The sequence below is a fragment of the Ovis aries genome, chromosome 8, assembly GCF_016772045.2.
Source record: "Ovis aries strain OAR_USU_Benz2616 breed Rambouillet chromosome 8, ARS-UI_Ramb_v3.0, whole genome shotgun sequence".
NCBI classification, from domain to species: Eukaryota; Metazoa; Chordata; class Mammalia; order Artiodactyla; family Bovidae; genus Ovis; species Ovis aries.
Window position 1 is genome coordinate 73,685,810 of NC_056061.1, and position 16,756 is coordinate 73,702,565.

The window sequence follows — 16,756 nt, forward strand, 5'->3', positions numbered from 1 at the left end:
CAGTAAGTAGGCTAAATAAAGCCTGTAAGTAGCTTCACATCAGTTCAAAGCAGATTTTTGCCACTATCAGATGAGCTTTGACATGAAACTTAATAAGAAATCTTTTCAGAACTTTTTAGATTTTGGAACTACGGAAGTAATTGTGAACTGTGTTGACTGTAATATCCAGTGAGGAGAGTCTTAGGAGTGGTGTTTTGAGGAATGTTAGTTATTGGATGGATGAAATTTGAAGCAGTTGAGAAAAGTAAAAGAAAGCAAGAGAAAAGGTAATTTCATTTTTCAGGTTAACAAGAAAATTGCTATTTCTAATGAAAACAGGAAGTTGAAGAGGGGAAGCCAGTTTGGGGAAGTTTAAGTTTAAACTTCAGCACAATTAAGAGGGAAAAAAAATCTTGTTTCACATGAGATACCTTTTATTTTTCATGTATTTTGTATCATGGGTAAACAAGCTTAGTAGTTTAGAAGTGTTGCAGTGGAAAATTTCCTTTTAAAATAAGCTCTTAATTTTCAGAGCCTGTAGACTCTGATGTTGAGATATGAAAGTACTTCTAGTTTGGGAGTGGTTGGAAAGGTATTCCTATATAAGTAGGATTGTGGCTCTGCCCGCTAAAAAAAGAACCTGGCCGATAGACTGAAAGGAGTGGAGTAAGGTAGGGGGTCCTCTAACAGGATGCTTGTGTGTGTGGCTGAATCATTAGTATGGCTGTTTTTATAATCATATGAATATATTCAGGAGTAGTAATTGCTGGAGAAGCAGTGGTAACTGACATGTTTTCAGTGCTTACCACATACCAGGCCCTATTTTAGGCTGTGTTCAGCAGACAGTCTAGTGGCATCTGTTCCTGCTTTGTAGACAAGGTTGTGGTTATCAACCTAGATGGGAAGCATTAGGCTAGAGAGTGGTATAATTTTGATTCCCAGGTCCCCTTTAAAAATCTGGAAGATAGATAACTAATGCATGAGTTTGTGAAATTGAATGGGTTTTAACTTTATTGCCATTCTGTGACTTAAAAAAAAAAAAACCTTTGGTGAATGGACTCATACATTAGTATTGTCATATTAGAAATATGGACAAGTATCTTTAACAAAAATGAAACAGGGTCCAATCATTACTCTTGAAATTTGTTTAGTTGCTTTCTGTTTACTATATATAAATATGCTGTATAAGTGTACACTTTATGATTCATAAGTTTAAAAAGGCAAATATTGTCTTAAACTTTTATTCAAATCCTGCTAGTGACTTGTGTGAGTTGAACTTTATGTTTTTCTTCTATTTATTAAATAAGGATGTTGGGCTAAATCTCAAAGGCCCTTTCAACATTGAATTCTATGATTCTGATTGTTTAATTTTCATCAGAACAGAAAGCAGCTTCTTAAAGAAGCCTCTCCCTAGATTAGTACTACAAGTGTAGATAAGATACCGGAGGAAGAAGTGAAAGAAGAAATGTCATAGTTTGTACTTAAATCCTTTTGACAAACATTAAGAAGCACTGAAACAAGGAACCTTGGAAACTAGAAGAATGTGCAGTGTTGACCAGAAAAGTTTTCAAGAAGAGCATGATCAGAAAGCATTCAAGTTAGTACTCAATTAATGAGTCAAGTTAATAAACTATAGAGGAAGGAGCCCTGGGCCTGAAGTTAGAAAGCTACAACTACATTTCTGGCTCTAACTCTGCTGCTTATTGGAGTTTTGATGATCAGAAAATTACTTAATTTTTCTGAACCTTGCAAAGGAGAGTAATAAATACCTGGCCTTACTTGGTTTTTCATAAGGATCAAATGATATGGTAAATTAGGTGGCAGTAGTGGTAAAGAACCCACCTGACAACGCAGAAGATGCAAGAGATGCAGGTTTGATCCCTGGGTCGGGAAGATCCCTTGGAAGAGGGCATGGCAGCGCTCTCCAGTATTGCCTGGAGAATGAATCCCTTGGACAGAGGAAGCTGGCCGGCTACAGATCACAGAGTCGGACACGACTGAAGCAACTTGGCACACACACACGCGATAAAACTTAAAATATTCTGTGACCTTTCTTTTAAAAAGCAAAATTTAACTGAGTACATTTGAAGATGTGATTGTATTTATTTTAAAAAATATATGAATCAAGCAGCAAAGTTGTTACAAAATGATAGGTAAGGATCCTGAAGAGGTTATTGAATTTGGTGATTTGAATGAAACCGTTAGCAAGGGAAGAAACTTGAGGGCAGATTAAAGTAAAGTTGAGGCCAGAGCATTACAGCTCAGTGCAGAAGTTTGGAAAGGCGCAGATGTTGGAGAGAGAGGGCCTGGCATGGCTTGTTTACTCCTTGCACTGCTGTTGCAGACTTCTGTTTGCCTGTTTGTGTTCCTCACTGGAGCAGGGATAGGTCGAAAGCAGGAACTCCAGTTCATTCTCAGTGCCTTGAATAGAGTAGCAATTTTAATAAATAGCTTTGTAAATAAATACTTGCTGAACAAGACTTAACTAGTAAAGAAAATTTTTGTGGTACGAATTTGCGCATGGTGTATGTTTAAAATGGTTAAGACTTAAACATATTCATAGGTTGAAGTGAGAGACTGAAAAGAAAAGGTATTGGTTTTCTCAAAGAAACAGGAAAAAAAAGGATAGGATCTGGAGCCACAAATGAAAATGCTGGTCTTAACTGGTAGAGAGACTGTTCCTTACGAAAAGCACCAGATAATTATGTATTTCAGAACATAGAGGGAAAAAAGTAAGCTTCCATATTCGTTTTACAAAACTAAGATAACATAAAATATGAGCATAAAAGAAGATTGCATACCAGTTTCACATAATGCAAAAAATGCATAATAAAATCAAATGGAATTTAACATTACATTAACAGAGTACTACAAATGAGTGGTATTCCCGTTAGGAATAAATCAAATTAAGTTATATTAGGTGATGGGACATGTGAATATCCTGAGGGATATCAAAAGAAGGGAAATCAACATTTATTTCTAATAAGAATCCTTAGTGAAACAAAAATAAATGAACATAGATATATAAGATTTTATATATCTCAGACCAGAAGCCAGCATTTTGTTACTAGAAATGGTGAGGTACTAGAATTTCTATTTTAGTATTTAGGGAAATACTAAATTCCTTTTAAAAACTCATGAATCAAAAAAGGTCTGGCTGGCATTACTGTTACATAACATTGTCTTGAGAAAGCTGGCCAATATAATTAGACCAAAAACAAAATAAGAGGTGTAATTATTGAAAGGGAAGAGGCACATTTATTTGTAAATGACAGTTTATATCTGGAAAATCCAAAAGAATCAACTGAAACATTATGTGAGTAATGAGATTTCAATGTGATAATCTGGTTATAAAATAAAAACACCCAAAAATTAATGGTTTATCTAGAAAATTGTTTCTTTCCATGGTCTGTAAACTGAAAGCCTATCCATATGGATTAATGAATGGGAATCCTCATTCTTAAATACTCTTTATTATGCCTGCTGGCAAAACTTACTTATCTTATCATCTCTAAGTAAATTCATCTCTAAGTCTATTTTGAGTAAGATTCTTTCCATGTTAACTTTTAAAACCTCTGAAATAAAGTTGTAGTAGTGAACACATTTCAAGTAAACTTTAAGAAAAGAAGTTTTTTTTTTCTTTTTTCTTTTTAGAATTCCTTGTGGCTTGTGATACTTGCTCTATTACTTGGTAATGCCAGGGAAGGTGTAATCTGAGCTCTGAACCATATTTGGTAAATAATAATTTTATGTGGAACCCACTGTTCTATCAGTAAGAGGAAAATTATTGCTCAAATGTAAGGCTCTTCTACGCCCTTAAAGCATTTCCTGTCTTAAAGACCAAGTTAGATCATATATTGATTCCTTTTGTTTTTTAAAAGACACTGTATCCCGGTTCTATACTATTTTGACTAGAGGTGTGTTGACAAAAGTATTTTCTGCTTTACTTGAAAGAGGAAGAATTACATGTCTATTTACTTGTTTACCATTAATTCTCTTTATCCTAAGTGTAAATTGTTATGTTTTTATTTATCATCAGTTCTCAAAATTGAGCTCTCTCACATTTGCCTTGTTCTGGGATCAGTGTTGATAAATCAGGTTATCTCTCTTATGATGTGATGCAGTTGAGTTATTTAAAGCTAAAGCTTGCCACACAGCTGTTGTTTCAGCATTTTATGACAATGAAAGCTTAAGTATACTCAGATGTTTATAGCAAAGCTTCCCAGGTGGCACAGTGGTAAAGAACCCACCTGCCATTGCAGGAGATGATAGAGTGTGGGTTCGATCCCTGGGTCAGGGCAATCCCCTGGAGTAGGAAATGACAACTCACTCCAGTATTCTTGCCTGGAGAATCCCATGGACCAAGGACCCTAGCAGGCCCTAGCCCGTGGGGTCACAAAGAGTTGGACACAACTGAGCGTATAGAAAACTGAATTGAATACCTACTGTCTGCCAGGTTGTTAGCTGCTAATTCTCATGACAATCCAGTGAGGTAGGGGATGCTATCCCATTTAATAGAACAGAAACTTCTGCAGAGTTTTAGTTTGTATAGGAACCAGATTTGGAACCTAGATCTTTCTCTACCAGAATATTTTCATCTACAGCATGCCATTACAAAAGGTGGAAAATTGACGTTGTCCTTAAAAACTACTTTCATTCTCTTTTGCTTTGTTGTGTCCTGGTTACTAGAAATGCAGGGAGTTAAGTTCTTTACATCCTTGTTTTAGCACTACTCTTTTGTCCTGTTACAATCCTCACCATCTGCCATCATTGGACAGCAGCAGCAGATTCAGTTTATTTTGACTACTGTGGGATTGAGTCTCTTCTTTCGTAGACACTCCTAAAATTATCAGCTTGCCAAGCATACGAACATCATTTCTAGGCCCTAGTAATCTAATTAGTACAACATTCTAACATTTTTAATAGCCTACCATTTCTGTAACCTTTGTACTTGCAAGTTTTCTTGTGTGTGTTTTAATAATGTGGACCTAACCAAAAAAAAAAAATCATTGACTCTGTTTTGGTAATGGAAAAAAGAATTTCTAGTGTGGTTAAGAACCACATTTATGAGCTGTTCTTTGCATCCTTCTTTAAGAATTACCAAGTGTTTTTAAAAATTGGAACTTTATTTCACTGCTTAGATGTATCTAAAGCATTTCTTAAGAAAAGTCTGAGAACTGATTGTAGAAATTTAGGGAAACAGAAGGTAATTGGAAATAAGATAGCAAAAGAGATGAGTAAAGTGGCTTAAAAATGAGAGCTTTACAATTCCAGTCTTACTAATGAAAATGAACTTACTGTTGGTTTTCTCATTCTATATACTCTGGTTCTATATTGGACAGTCTGTTGCTGAAAGCCAGTAGAGATTTCATAAAGGCTACTGGTTTAGTTTCTAGAATTAGAAGTTTAGAGTGGAGTCGGGTAGATTAAGACAATGAATTAAGTAATGCAAATAGCATCTTTTGGTAACTTGTATTTAAGAGAGTCTTCCATTTAAGAATATTTCCTATGCGAGACACTGGGGACTACCTCACTGCTATTAGCTCACAATGTTATCTGGTCACGTTTCTTGTTCTGCCTACCTCTAGTTTACTCTAGTTTCTCTTCTGCTTTCAAGGCTCCAGACCCAGTTCCTGGACCTGCCCTGGAAAAGAAGTATCCAGTAGAGATGAGCTCACTGCAGTTACTTAATTAAAAATTTGTAAGCTGCAAAAATGGCAATGGGCCAATCAAGAACAGCTACCATTTGAATTTTTCTATTTCCAGGTATGCTAAAGTCCATGGCACCAGTCAAGCTTAGCCGTATAACTGCCTTACTATGAAATCTATAATAACCAAAACTTTACTTTTAAAACTTTGGTCATCTTGCTCAGAGTTTAGTAACATCCCTAACCACTGGGTGACATGCAACTAGTATTGACTTTAACGTACCTTTTGCCTGACTATTTCTAATTTAACTTGTTTGTAACAGCAAACTAATGGAAAAAGAATTAAAGAAAAATTAATTGGAAATGCTATTGAGTTAAGCCCTGTAAAAATGTGCAAAAAGTACTCTGGTCTTCATTGAGAAGTACAGAAACAACCAAACTGTCTTCCTTTAAGAGGTTCACATATGGTACAAGTAATTTAGAGAATTAAATAAATGAAACAGTTCTCTGTCTTGAGGTCCTCAACTAATCTACACTGTGAGTGCCTACACATAAAGAGTTAATATGGTCTTCAAAAATGGGGGTGGGGGTGGGAGTGGGGAAATTGAAAGAAAATTCCTGGATAGAATCAAGTAATATATTATGTAATAGTTTTACCTGAAGAATTTAATTCTGTTTTAAATGTAAGTATATAACTAGTATTTGCTATATTTTTACTTGATTGCCCAAAAGAAACCAGACGAGAAAGTCATCAGTAGTTGGAGTTGTTGTAGAAGGTAACCACAAAACTGAAAATTAAGGTTTCTTACTACCTTAGATTTTAACTGAGAAAAAACTACTTGTGAATGATTAGAGGGCTAGGTTAGCTTTTAAGGACGTTTACCACTTTTACTAATTCGTATAGATTTAGGAACAGTTAATCCATAAAAGGTGACTTTATTTGCTAAAGGGTAGATGACCATACATATCTTTTGATTTTAAGTTCAGTTCAGATAAGTTAGAGATTACCCAAAGTTGAACAAAGGAATTTTATATCCCAGTTGTGATTTTAAAAGGTGATTCTGATATCCTAGCTTATGCTTGTATGCCTTCCTCCAGTGTTAATGCATAATGAATTTAAAGTCAGCCAGTCTTGTCAACATCAGGTCACTGATTCTGTGCCACTTCATTTGTTTAGCATTGAAATAATTATATCTCACTGAGTGTTGAATTAGGGCAGGAAAGAGAGCTACTACCAGAGTTACTAGGGTCGTTACCACTGGTAGATGAATTGAAGGGGAGATAAGAGAGAATTGCTTCTGAATTTGAAGTCTTACTAGTTATCACTGGGGCTGTGAGTAATGGTGAAAGTTTTCTACATCACTGAATGTAAATTGTATATAAAATAGTTTATTAGGTGCGCTAAGGATGTAGAAATAAATTAACCTTGTTTTCAGTGGGCTTATGGACAAGTAATACCAAAAAAAAAAAAAAATACCACCTCTTTTTTTTCCAATAGAGGTGGAAAAAACTGTAGAGAAAGTAATATTTCTACTGAGCCTTGAAGAGTAGATAGAAATCTTTAGCAAGACAGACAATAATATTCCTAAGTTGTAGAAATCAAAGTATATAATATGTTCTAAAAATTGTAAACACTCCAGTATGCCTGCAGAATAGTAGGGTATAGAAGGATATGATGGATGGTGGAGCTATGCCACACATGCTTTCAAATGTATGGTAAAGGAGTTTGGATTTAGTTATTAGGGCATGAGAATCCATTGCAGATTTATGTCTTAGCATTCTCGCACTTAAGTCAGTGAGTCTTTTGAAAAGCTGACTGCAATAGAGTGAGAGTTGAAACTTGAAAAAGTTAGAGGTTAGGCAGTAGCAATACCTATGAAGGCCAGCACTTACTCTTATTTGTTTAGGCATCATGTGTGAAGAATTTTACCTGTAATATCTCACTTACTCCTTACAGGAATGTTGTAAGAACTGAAATAATACAGGTTAACATTGTTCAGCACAGAACCTGATCCATGGTGAGTCAGTGATCACGCTGTAAGCTCAGAGGAAAGTGCCCTTGTCCGCCTTTATGTGTGAACATTTAAATCCCATCTGTCAAGACTCCTGATGGTTGACCATTGTTGCAGTTATTAAGTATATCAGTAACAATTTCAGCATTGATAGCATAGGCATAGGGTTATTTGAAAGTACATTGAATTGGCTCAGTTCTGGTACTTTCAAATAATTCTTTTTATGCTGCTCCTACTCTCTGACCCCCCATATCAAAATACAAGTAGTGTTATGGGGAAATACATAGGAAATATATAGGAAATACTTTTATAGGGAAAATATTCTGCTCTAGTCTCCATTGTTTATGCTTACTTATACAAGAATACATGAATATATATTCTTATAAAAAATTGGAACATAACAGAGATGACTGTATCTCCTTGGACCACCTTCTCCCTGTGTGTTCCTTTACCCAGCCAGGTCTCCAAAATAATTAGTGTGTATCCTTTCAGAGCATTACCTGTGCATTCCTATAAAAATATCTGTTTCAAACTTTTTTTGGTGTCTTTTTTTTTTTTTAACACAAAGGGCATCATTATACATGAGTTTTGCATCTTTTTTCATCCAGTAATGTCTTAATAGGCCTTTGCATATAATTATTTGGCTCTCTTACTTGACTTAAAGAAAGAAATTGCTGTACCTTGATTTACTCATTCATTCCTAAACGGTTATTCAGATTGTTCTTTTAGTGATATACACTGAAGTGACATTCTTACATCCATGGAGTCGCAAAGGTCGGACACGATGGAGTGACCGAACTAAACTGACATTCTTATATGCTTCTCTTTAAATACATATGCTTGCCTGTAGGTTGGACACTTTATATTGTTATAGATGGAGCTCTGGTACTTCATGATCAGCAACAAATTTTCATTCCCAGCTGATGGTGCTAGCACTGGATAGTGACACCACAGTTGGGAACTGGTCTAGAAAGCAGTGCTGCTACTGATTTAGCTGGAAGTGTAAATACACTTCTTAATACATCTTTCCATTTTTCTCTTCAGTTAAAAAGAAAAAAAAAACTGGAGTAACATTTCTCTTCTCTGCTTCACGTGTGGGGATGATAAAGTGAGATAAATGCTGTAAGAAGTCTCATATAAATCTGAATTCTACTAGTTTATGATTTTTCTCAAAAGCAGGAACTATATTTTGTTCATCTTTGCATATTTAGAGCACATTACCTGGCTTACAATGGGCAGTGTTTGTGGAATGATTCACAGACATTAAGGTGAGCCAAAAAGCAGATTGTATTTATGAAAATTCCAGGCCAGTAGAATTTTCTTAGATCTTATACATGATCTGGAATCTGTGCATTTTTTCATTGAAAACTTTCTACCTTTTTAGCCTTATCTCACGTCCCTTCTGTAGTACAGCTATAATTCTTCAAATTTATCCTATTCTTTCATGGTCTTTTCCCTAACACAAACAGTTGTCAGTGATATCCTGCAAGACTCTATGATTTATCTGTAATGGCCAAGTCCAAATACTGCATTCTTTGTGAAATTTCTCCTGCCTCTCTTCAGTTCCTGCATTTTAGGCACTACTGCCTCCTGATCTCCACTGCTACTTATACACCTCTCAGTGCTGCACAGTGAATGTTACTGAACAACTGCATGCCTGCCTCTGGGACTGTGTGGAATGTCACAGAACCAGGCAGGGCTTGGAACTTCAGAGATAAATTAGGTGGATCTGGAAAGTGAGAGGCGTGTTGTTCTTGCTGACTTTTGGGATTCAGCACATACGGGACAGGGGAAAGCAATTAAGATCATCTATGATTGCCCGTGCCTACCCTACTTCTCCAGCTTCATCCTGCATCACACTTTCTCCCTGTTCCTCTCACTCCCTGCCCTTCAACGTGAGCCAGCTACTGGTGGTTACCCAAACTTGCCATGCTGTCTGATTCAAGTCTTTTCCTGGGCAGCTACTTATGTTTGAAATTTTCTTCCCCTCTTGCCTATCCACCTGGTAAACGTATTTTTGTCTTCCAAGACCCAGCTTAGGTGTTGCCGTCTTTAATTAATCCTACCCTAAACTCTCCGCTTCCCTCAGAATTGATTGGCCCCCTCTATGTTTCCGCTGTGCACTGCAACACAGCTCAGTTACAGTTCAGTCATTATGTTTACTTGTTGATGTATTTGTCTTCCTCTACTAAAATGTAAATTTCTTAAGTGTTGAAAAGTGTGCTTTTATTAATTTTAATATTTTCAGCACCCACTATAGTAGAGAGTGAATAGTAGATACACAATAATTGTTTACATAAGCAATGTGTATACTATATATGAAAATATATAACAATAATGCATTAGAAAATGTGTCATAAATCAAAATGTTGAGTAGATGATCACTTTCATATTTGTTCATAGTTTACATTGTTATGAAAGTCATTCTAGATTTATGGATAAGTATTACGTAATGAGATTTCTGGTTCTTTATTCAATTATGTGATATTAAATTAAATATTCTCCAAGGGCATCTATAATTGGAGAATTGTGAAATATCTTTATATATAATAAATATGTTGAGATAGAAGTTTCTGTACAGTTTTGAAATTATTCTTGATCATCTAATATAAAATCCATCCCCCATAACTATAACAAGATTAACAACCGACTTTTTAACAGTTCCATAGTGTTAGATTTGAAAGACTGGCACATACTTAACAAGATTATGTTAAGTTCAATGAGATGGATTATTTAAAGATGGATTATCAAAAAATTATATTAAAAGGGGCACACTCAGAAGTAACTTTGTTTCCATCTTAAAACCCTAATGTATTGGAAAATAATAATGAAGTATGAATTGGAAAATATACACAAGGTAGTTAGTTATATAATATGTTTTGATGAATTATAACCATTCTGCCTTAGATTTATTGCACTTTTCTTGATCCTTAGAAAATGGTAGCACTCACCACAAAACCACAGTACATAAATTGCCAAGTGTGGCTGACTTGCACATTCCTTTTAGAGGAACTTATAACTGCTAAACCTTTTAACCATAAGAAATGGTCAGTATTCATGGACTTGAGGCAGTGTATTAATGAGTAAATTGGGAATTTTTTTTTTAAGAGGAGATAGAGTGGGCCATTATGTTACTTCTTAACCTTTTGACATGTATTAAAATTACACTATTAATATTTATTGTTTTTCTATAGAAAATAAATTACTATAGGCTTGTAAAGTTGAGAAATACATTTTCTGGTAACAATCCTTTGTTCCCTTTAAGCTTTTAAGTAACACTAAATCTGAACATGATAAGTAATTCAAGTAAGTAGCATTTAGGTGACTTAATTTGGTGTGTTTCTATTATTTTATTTTTGCAAATATCTATGTAAAGTGATTCAAGACTACAGCAGTTCTATGCTAAAGTTTATGCTAAAGATGGATTATACTTATTCTCTTTTTTATCGTAAATGATGATAGTATTTGAATTTTAGATTTTTAAATGCCATAGCTATAATTCTTACATTTTAACTCTTAGGAAAATAATTTGATATTATAGATTTGGAGAGCAGCAAGTTTGCTTTGCTTTAATAAAGATGTAACATCATCTTCCAAGAAATACAATTCTAATAATTTTCTGTTAAAAGTAATTTTGAAATTTTCATTCAATTACATTTGTAGATTATTTTAAAATTAATCAAATGTGAAGCATCAACTATTATATACCTGCTTGACATTTGATGAGATAGTTACGTCATCAGTAATGAAAGAGGTACTTAAAATAGTGTATATAATTAGAAAGATAATACTTCTTTTTTTTCAGTTTACTCCTGAAATCCTTATTAAGGCCAGAAAGTTTCAAAACTTGCTTTAACTTCAAAAAAAATTAGCAGCTAACTCACTGCACAGTCATCAGCCAGTCCACAGAAGAGACACAAGTTAAAATTAGTAATAAAAAACAATTAACATCATATTGACAACCAAGTACATAAGTTGAAACACTCTCCCTTCCCTTTAGACGGCCTGGGAAATTTAGTAATGGTTGTTGAGGTTGCTGCTAAGTTGCTTCAGTTGTGTCCGACTCTGTGTGACCCCATAGATGGCAGCCCACCAGGCTCCCCCATCCCTGGGATCCTCCAGGCAAGAATACTGGAATGGGTTGCCATTTCCTTCTCCAATGCATGAAAGTGAAAAGTGAAAGTGAAGTCGCTCAGTCATGTCCAACTCCTAGCAACCCCATGGACTGCAGCCCACCAGGCTCCTCTGACCATGGGATTTTCCAGGCAAGGGTACTGGAATGGGTTGCCATTGTCTTCTCCAGTTGTTGAGGTTATGTGTCCCTAAAAAGCACCACTGTAGTCAAAACTAAAAAATAAAACCCCACGGGACTTAACAAGAAAAATGGAATGGAGGTACAACACTCAGAATGTCATCAGTGAACATTTTAAAAAGTAGAAACCTTAAAAGGCATGATACTGTAATTTTACATATGTCAAATGGCTAAGAAATATGTGTAAGTACTTATATAATATTTATACAAATAAGTACTGTACTTTGCTTTTAAACAGTCCTAAAGTTTGCCTTATAGAAAGAACTTTCACATAGTTGTGGAAGCTTGTTATTGTGAAGAATGATTTTTTGAAATTGGAAAGAAAGTTGAACACAAGTTGTGGATGGGTGTGACTGATTCCTCGAAGCTTCAGTAAGCTGAGGTTGCTGGCAGATGTTTGAGGTGTGTTCATATTTACATTTTGAGTGTTCATAGGCAGTTTGTTTCAGCTGAGTGTGGTTTTTTGCATTCATCTAGTGTTTCTGACAGATGAATTCACAGCAGAATTCACTTAGTGCTCAAATTGTTGCCTAATATATCAATTGCATTGATGCAGTTTTAAAACAACTATTACAGCAGCACTCACATATAGCCAAGGGTAAGACAAACACTGTAGTTTGGAGGGATAGCTACCACTTTTTATAGTAGTCTTTAATCTAGATATATTCTGATCTTTATTTAGAGATTTATTATGACAGATACTTACTGAGCATCCACAATTTGCCTTCCACTTTCTAAATATTTAAGATACAGCAGTGAACAAGATAGTCTCTCCACTTTGAAACTAATATTACTTGTGTAAAAATTTCTGTTTGTTATCACAGGTTGGTTTTAAGAGGTAAAATTGGATAGATAAATGGACCTCAGGTTTAAAAAAAAGAGTCTGCTGGGCATCAAGACTTTTCTCTAACTCCCTAAATTATATACGTTTACAAGATAATTTTCTAGGGATCTGTCCAGGTCGAGATTCCATTGTTTATAGAAAAAAATTAGTATCTCTGGAGGTCACTATGGAAATCAGAGTTAAATTTTAGGATAGTAATACATGTTAAAATGGAACAACCTCTTACCTTATTGTCTGTAAGCTAAAGGAGAGTCCCATTGCAGTTGAGAAGTGAATTTTAGTTTTATATATTTTGTCCTGTTCTTCCATGATATTCAACATAAGCTGTATTTTTCTTTGTTATAGTAGTAAATTTGTTCCGGTAAAACTCAACCATGTACAAACAGGGCAAAGATGAAATACGTGTATCAATTTACATAATGATAGGCTAAACCATTCGTGTATCTCAAGACCTTCTATAATAAAAGCCACTGTACACTTGCAGCCTCCATCAACCTTTCTCATCTTCTCTTGTAGATACTCCCCACCCGAAACTCTTTCTCCTTAATCCTCTTTCCTCCTATCCCTCCTGTTTCTAGCCAAACAGGTGACTGACTCATTGTCTCCAGAACCTGCCTAGTATTTATTGGATTGCCTCACTTCATACTTCAACCTTGTGATGATTCAGGGCCCTTCCACCTCTTCCCTCAGGCCTGAGAGCACTCTGAACACCTATAGCATAGTTTATACCACTTATCTGGCACTTATTTTCAACCTAATATTTGGTTTTCAGGTAGCTTTGTCTGAGTTATCCAATTAAGACAAATGATTTGTCCCATATACGTGGGAAAGGAAGGCCTCAAAGGCTTTGTTAGCAAAGTAATGTCTTTGCTTTTTAATATGTCATATTAAATAATTAATATGTCATAAATTTTCTTCCAAGGAGCAAGCGTCATTTAATTTCATGGCTGCAGTCACTCTCTACAGTTATTTTGGAGCCAAAAAAAAAGTCTGTCACTGTTTCCATGTTTCCCCATATATTTGCCATGAAGTTATGGAACCAGAGTTTATACTTAACCAACCATTTAATTGTCTCATCTTACTAAATGAGACAGCCCCTGCTGATATAGAATTGTGGGTGAAATATTTAGCAGTGTTATTTATGTTTTTAGCTATTAACATGTTCTGTCACCATAAAATTTTAGAAACAAATAGTTAAAACAGAATGTTGTTTCTTGAAATTCTACTGCTTAGGAAAGTTTTAAGCTTACCTGAGAGTAACCCTCTTCCAACAACACAAGAGAAGACTCTATACACGGACATCACCAGATGGTTGACACCAAAATCAGGTTGATTATATTCTTTGCGGCCAAAGATGGAGAAGCTCTGTACAGTCAGCAAAAACAAGACCGGGAGCTGACTGTGCCTCGGATTATGAACTCCTTATTGCCAAATACAGACTGAAATTGAGGAAAGTGGAGAAAACCACTAGACCATTCAGGTACAACCTAAATCAAATCCCTTAATCCTATACAGTGGAAGTGAGAAATAGATTTAAGGGACTAGATCTGGTAGAGTGCCTGATGAACTCCACCTATAGATGGAGGTTCGTGACATTGTATAGGAGACAGGGATCAAGACCATCCCCAAGAAAAAGAAATGCAAAAAAGCAAAATGGCTGGCTGGGAAGGGCTTACAAATAGCTGTGAAAAGAAGGGAAGCGAAAAGCAAAGGAGAAAAGGAAAGATATACCCATTTAAATGCAGGGTTCCAAAAAATAGCAAGGAGAGATAAGAAAGCCTTCCTCAGCGATCAATGCAAAGAAATAGAGGAAAACAATAGAGTGGGAAAGACTAGAGATCTCTTCAAGAAAATTAGAGATACCAAGGGAACATTTCATGCAAAGATGGGCTCGATAAAGGACAGAAATGGTATGGACCTAACAGAAACAGAAAATATTAAGAGGTGGCAAGAATACACGGAAGAACTATGCAAAGAAGATCTTCATGACCAAGATAATCACAATAGTGTGATCACTCATCTAGAGCCAGACATCCTGGAACGTGAAGTCAAGTGGGCCTTAGAAAGCATCACTGTGAACAAAGCTAGTGGAGGTGATGGAATTCCAGTAGAGCTGTTTCAAATCCTGAAAGATGATGCTGTGAAAGTGCTGCTCTCAATATGCCAACAAATTTGGAAAACTCAGCAGTGGCCACAGGACTGGAAAAGATCAGTTTTCATTCCAATCCCAAAGAAAGGCAATGCCAAAGAATGCTCAGACTACCGCACAATTGCACTCATCTCACACACTAGTAAAGTAATGCTTAAAATTCTCCAAGCCAGGCTGCAGCAGCACGTGAACCATGAACTTCCAGATGTTCAAGCTGGTTTTAGAAAAGGCAGAGGAACCAGAGATCAAATTGCCAACATCTGCTGGATCATCGAAAAAGCAAGAGAGTTCAGTAAAAACATCTGTTGACTGCTTTATTGACTATAAAGCCTTTGACTGTGTGGACAGTAAACTGTGGAAAATTCTGAAGGAGATGAGAATACCAGACCACCTGACCTGCCTCTTGAGAAACCTATATGCAGGTCAGGAAGCAACAGTTAAAACTGGACATGGAACAACAGACTGGTTCCAAATAGGAAAAGGAGTATGTCAGGCTGTATATTGTCACCCTGCTTACTTAACTTATATGCAGAGTACATCATGAGAAACGCTGGGCTGAAGGAAGCACAAGCTGGAATCAAGATTGCCAGGAGAAATATCAATAACCTCAGATATGCAGATGACACCAGCCTTATGGCAGAAACTGAAGAAGAACTAAAGAGCCTCTTGATGAAAATGAAAGAGGAGAGTGAAAAAGTTGGCTTAGAGCTCAACATTCAGAAAACAAAGATCATGGCATCCGGTCCCATCACTTCATGGGAAATAGATGGGGAAACAGTGGCTGACTTTATTTTTCTGGGCTCCAAAATCACTGCAGATGGTGATTGCAGCCATGAAATTCAAAGACGCTTACTCCTTGGAAGGAAAGTTATGACCAACTTAGACAGCATATTCAAAAGCAGAGACATTACTTTGCCAACAAAGGTCCATCTAGTCAAGGCTATGGTTTTTCCAGTGGTCATGTATGGATGTGAGAGTTGGACTATAAAGAAAGCTGAGTACCAAAGAATTGATGCTTTTGAACTGTGGTGTTGGAGAAGACTCTTGAGAGTCCCTTGGACTGCAGGGAGATCCAACCAGTCCATCCTAAAGGAAATCAGTCCTGGGTGTTCATTGGAAGGGCTGATGTTGAAGCTGAAACTCCAATACTTTGGCCACCTGATATGAAGAGCTGACTCATTTGAAAAGACCCTGATGCTGGGAAAGATTGAGGGCAGGAGGAAAAGGGGATGACAGAGGATGAGATGGTTGGATGGCATCACTGACTCGATGGACATGGGTTTGGGTGAACTCCAGGAGTTAGTGATGAACAGGGAGGCCTGGCCTGCTGCAGTTCATGGGATCTCAAAGAGTCAGACAGGACTGAGCAACTGAACTGAACTGAGAGTAACATTGTTTTATTCATTAATAAGACTTTGATACTAAAGGGCAACACTTTGTCAGGTTTGAATTATGTAAATCTAAGTAGTTTATATACGGTATATTACCAGTTACTCCTTTTTTAAAAGTTGGATCTCTGGGAATTTAGCTTTGCTGGGTCATTTACTCTGTATGGTACCTCCTTGTCAGGAGCAGGTGACTAGAATCTTTTACATATCTGTATAGTCATCATTTGGGAGTTTTGTTTGTTTTTTAATCTTTTATCAAAGTTTGCTAAAAAGTAACACATCTCATCTAAATCTGTAACTTCACTGGTAGAATAGTAATGTTTACTCCATCCCCTCCACTCACATCTCCCCATTTCCCCTAGGGTTAGAATTGCAAGAGCTTTGCTGTGTTATTGGACTTGATGGAAAGCCAGCTTTTAGTCAT

At 36.2% G+C, this 16,756-nt stretch overlaps 1 protein-coding gene across 2 annotated transcripts in view; it reads left to right on the forward strand.

Moving 5' to 3' along the window:
• Positions 1 to 16,756, forward strand: part of TAB2 (TGF-beta activated kinase 1 (MAP3K7) binding protein 2) — an 86,284-nt gene that overhangs the window by 19,683 nt on the left and 49,845 nt on the right. The window contains exon 2 of one of the 2 annotated variants that reach the window (XM_015097463.3): positions 5,597 to 5,745. The exons of the other annotated variant lie outside the window; for it this stretch is intronic. The gene's annotated coding sequence lies outside the window, so the exon portion shown is untranslated. The remainder of the gene's footprint in view (positions 1 to 5,596; positions 5,746 to 16,756) is intronic. 2 annotated transcript variants of the gene reach the window in all.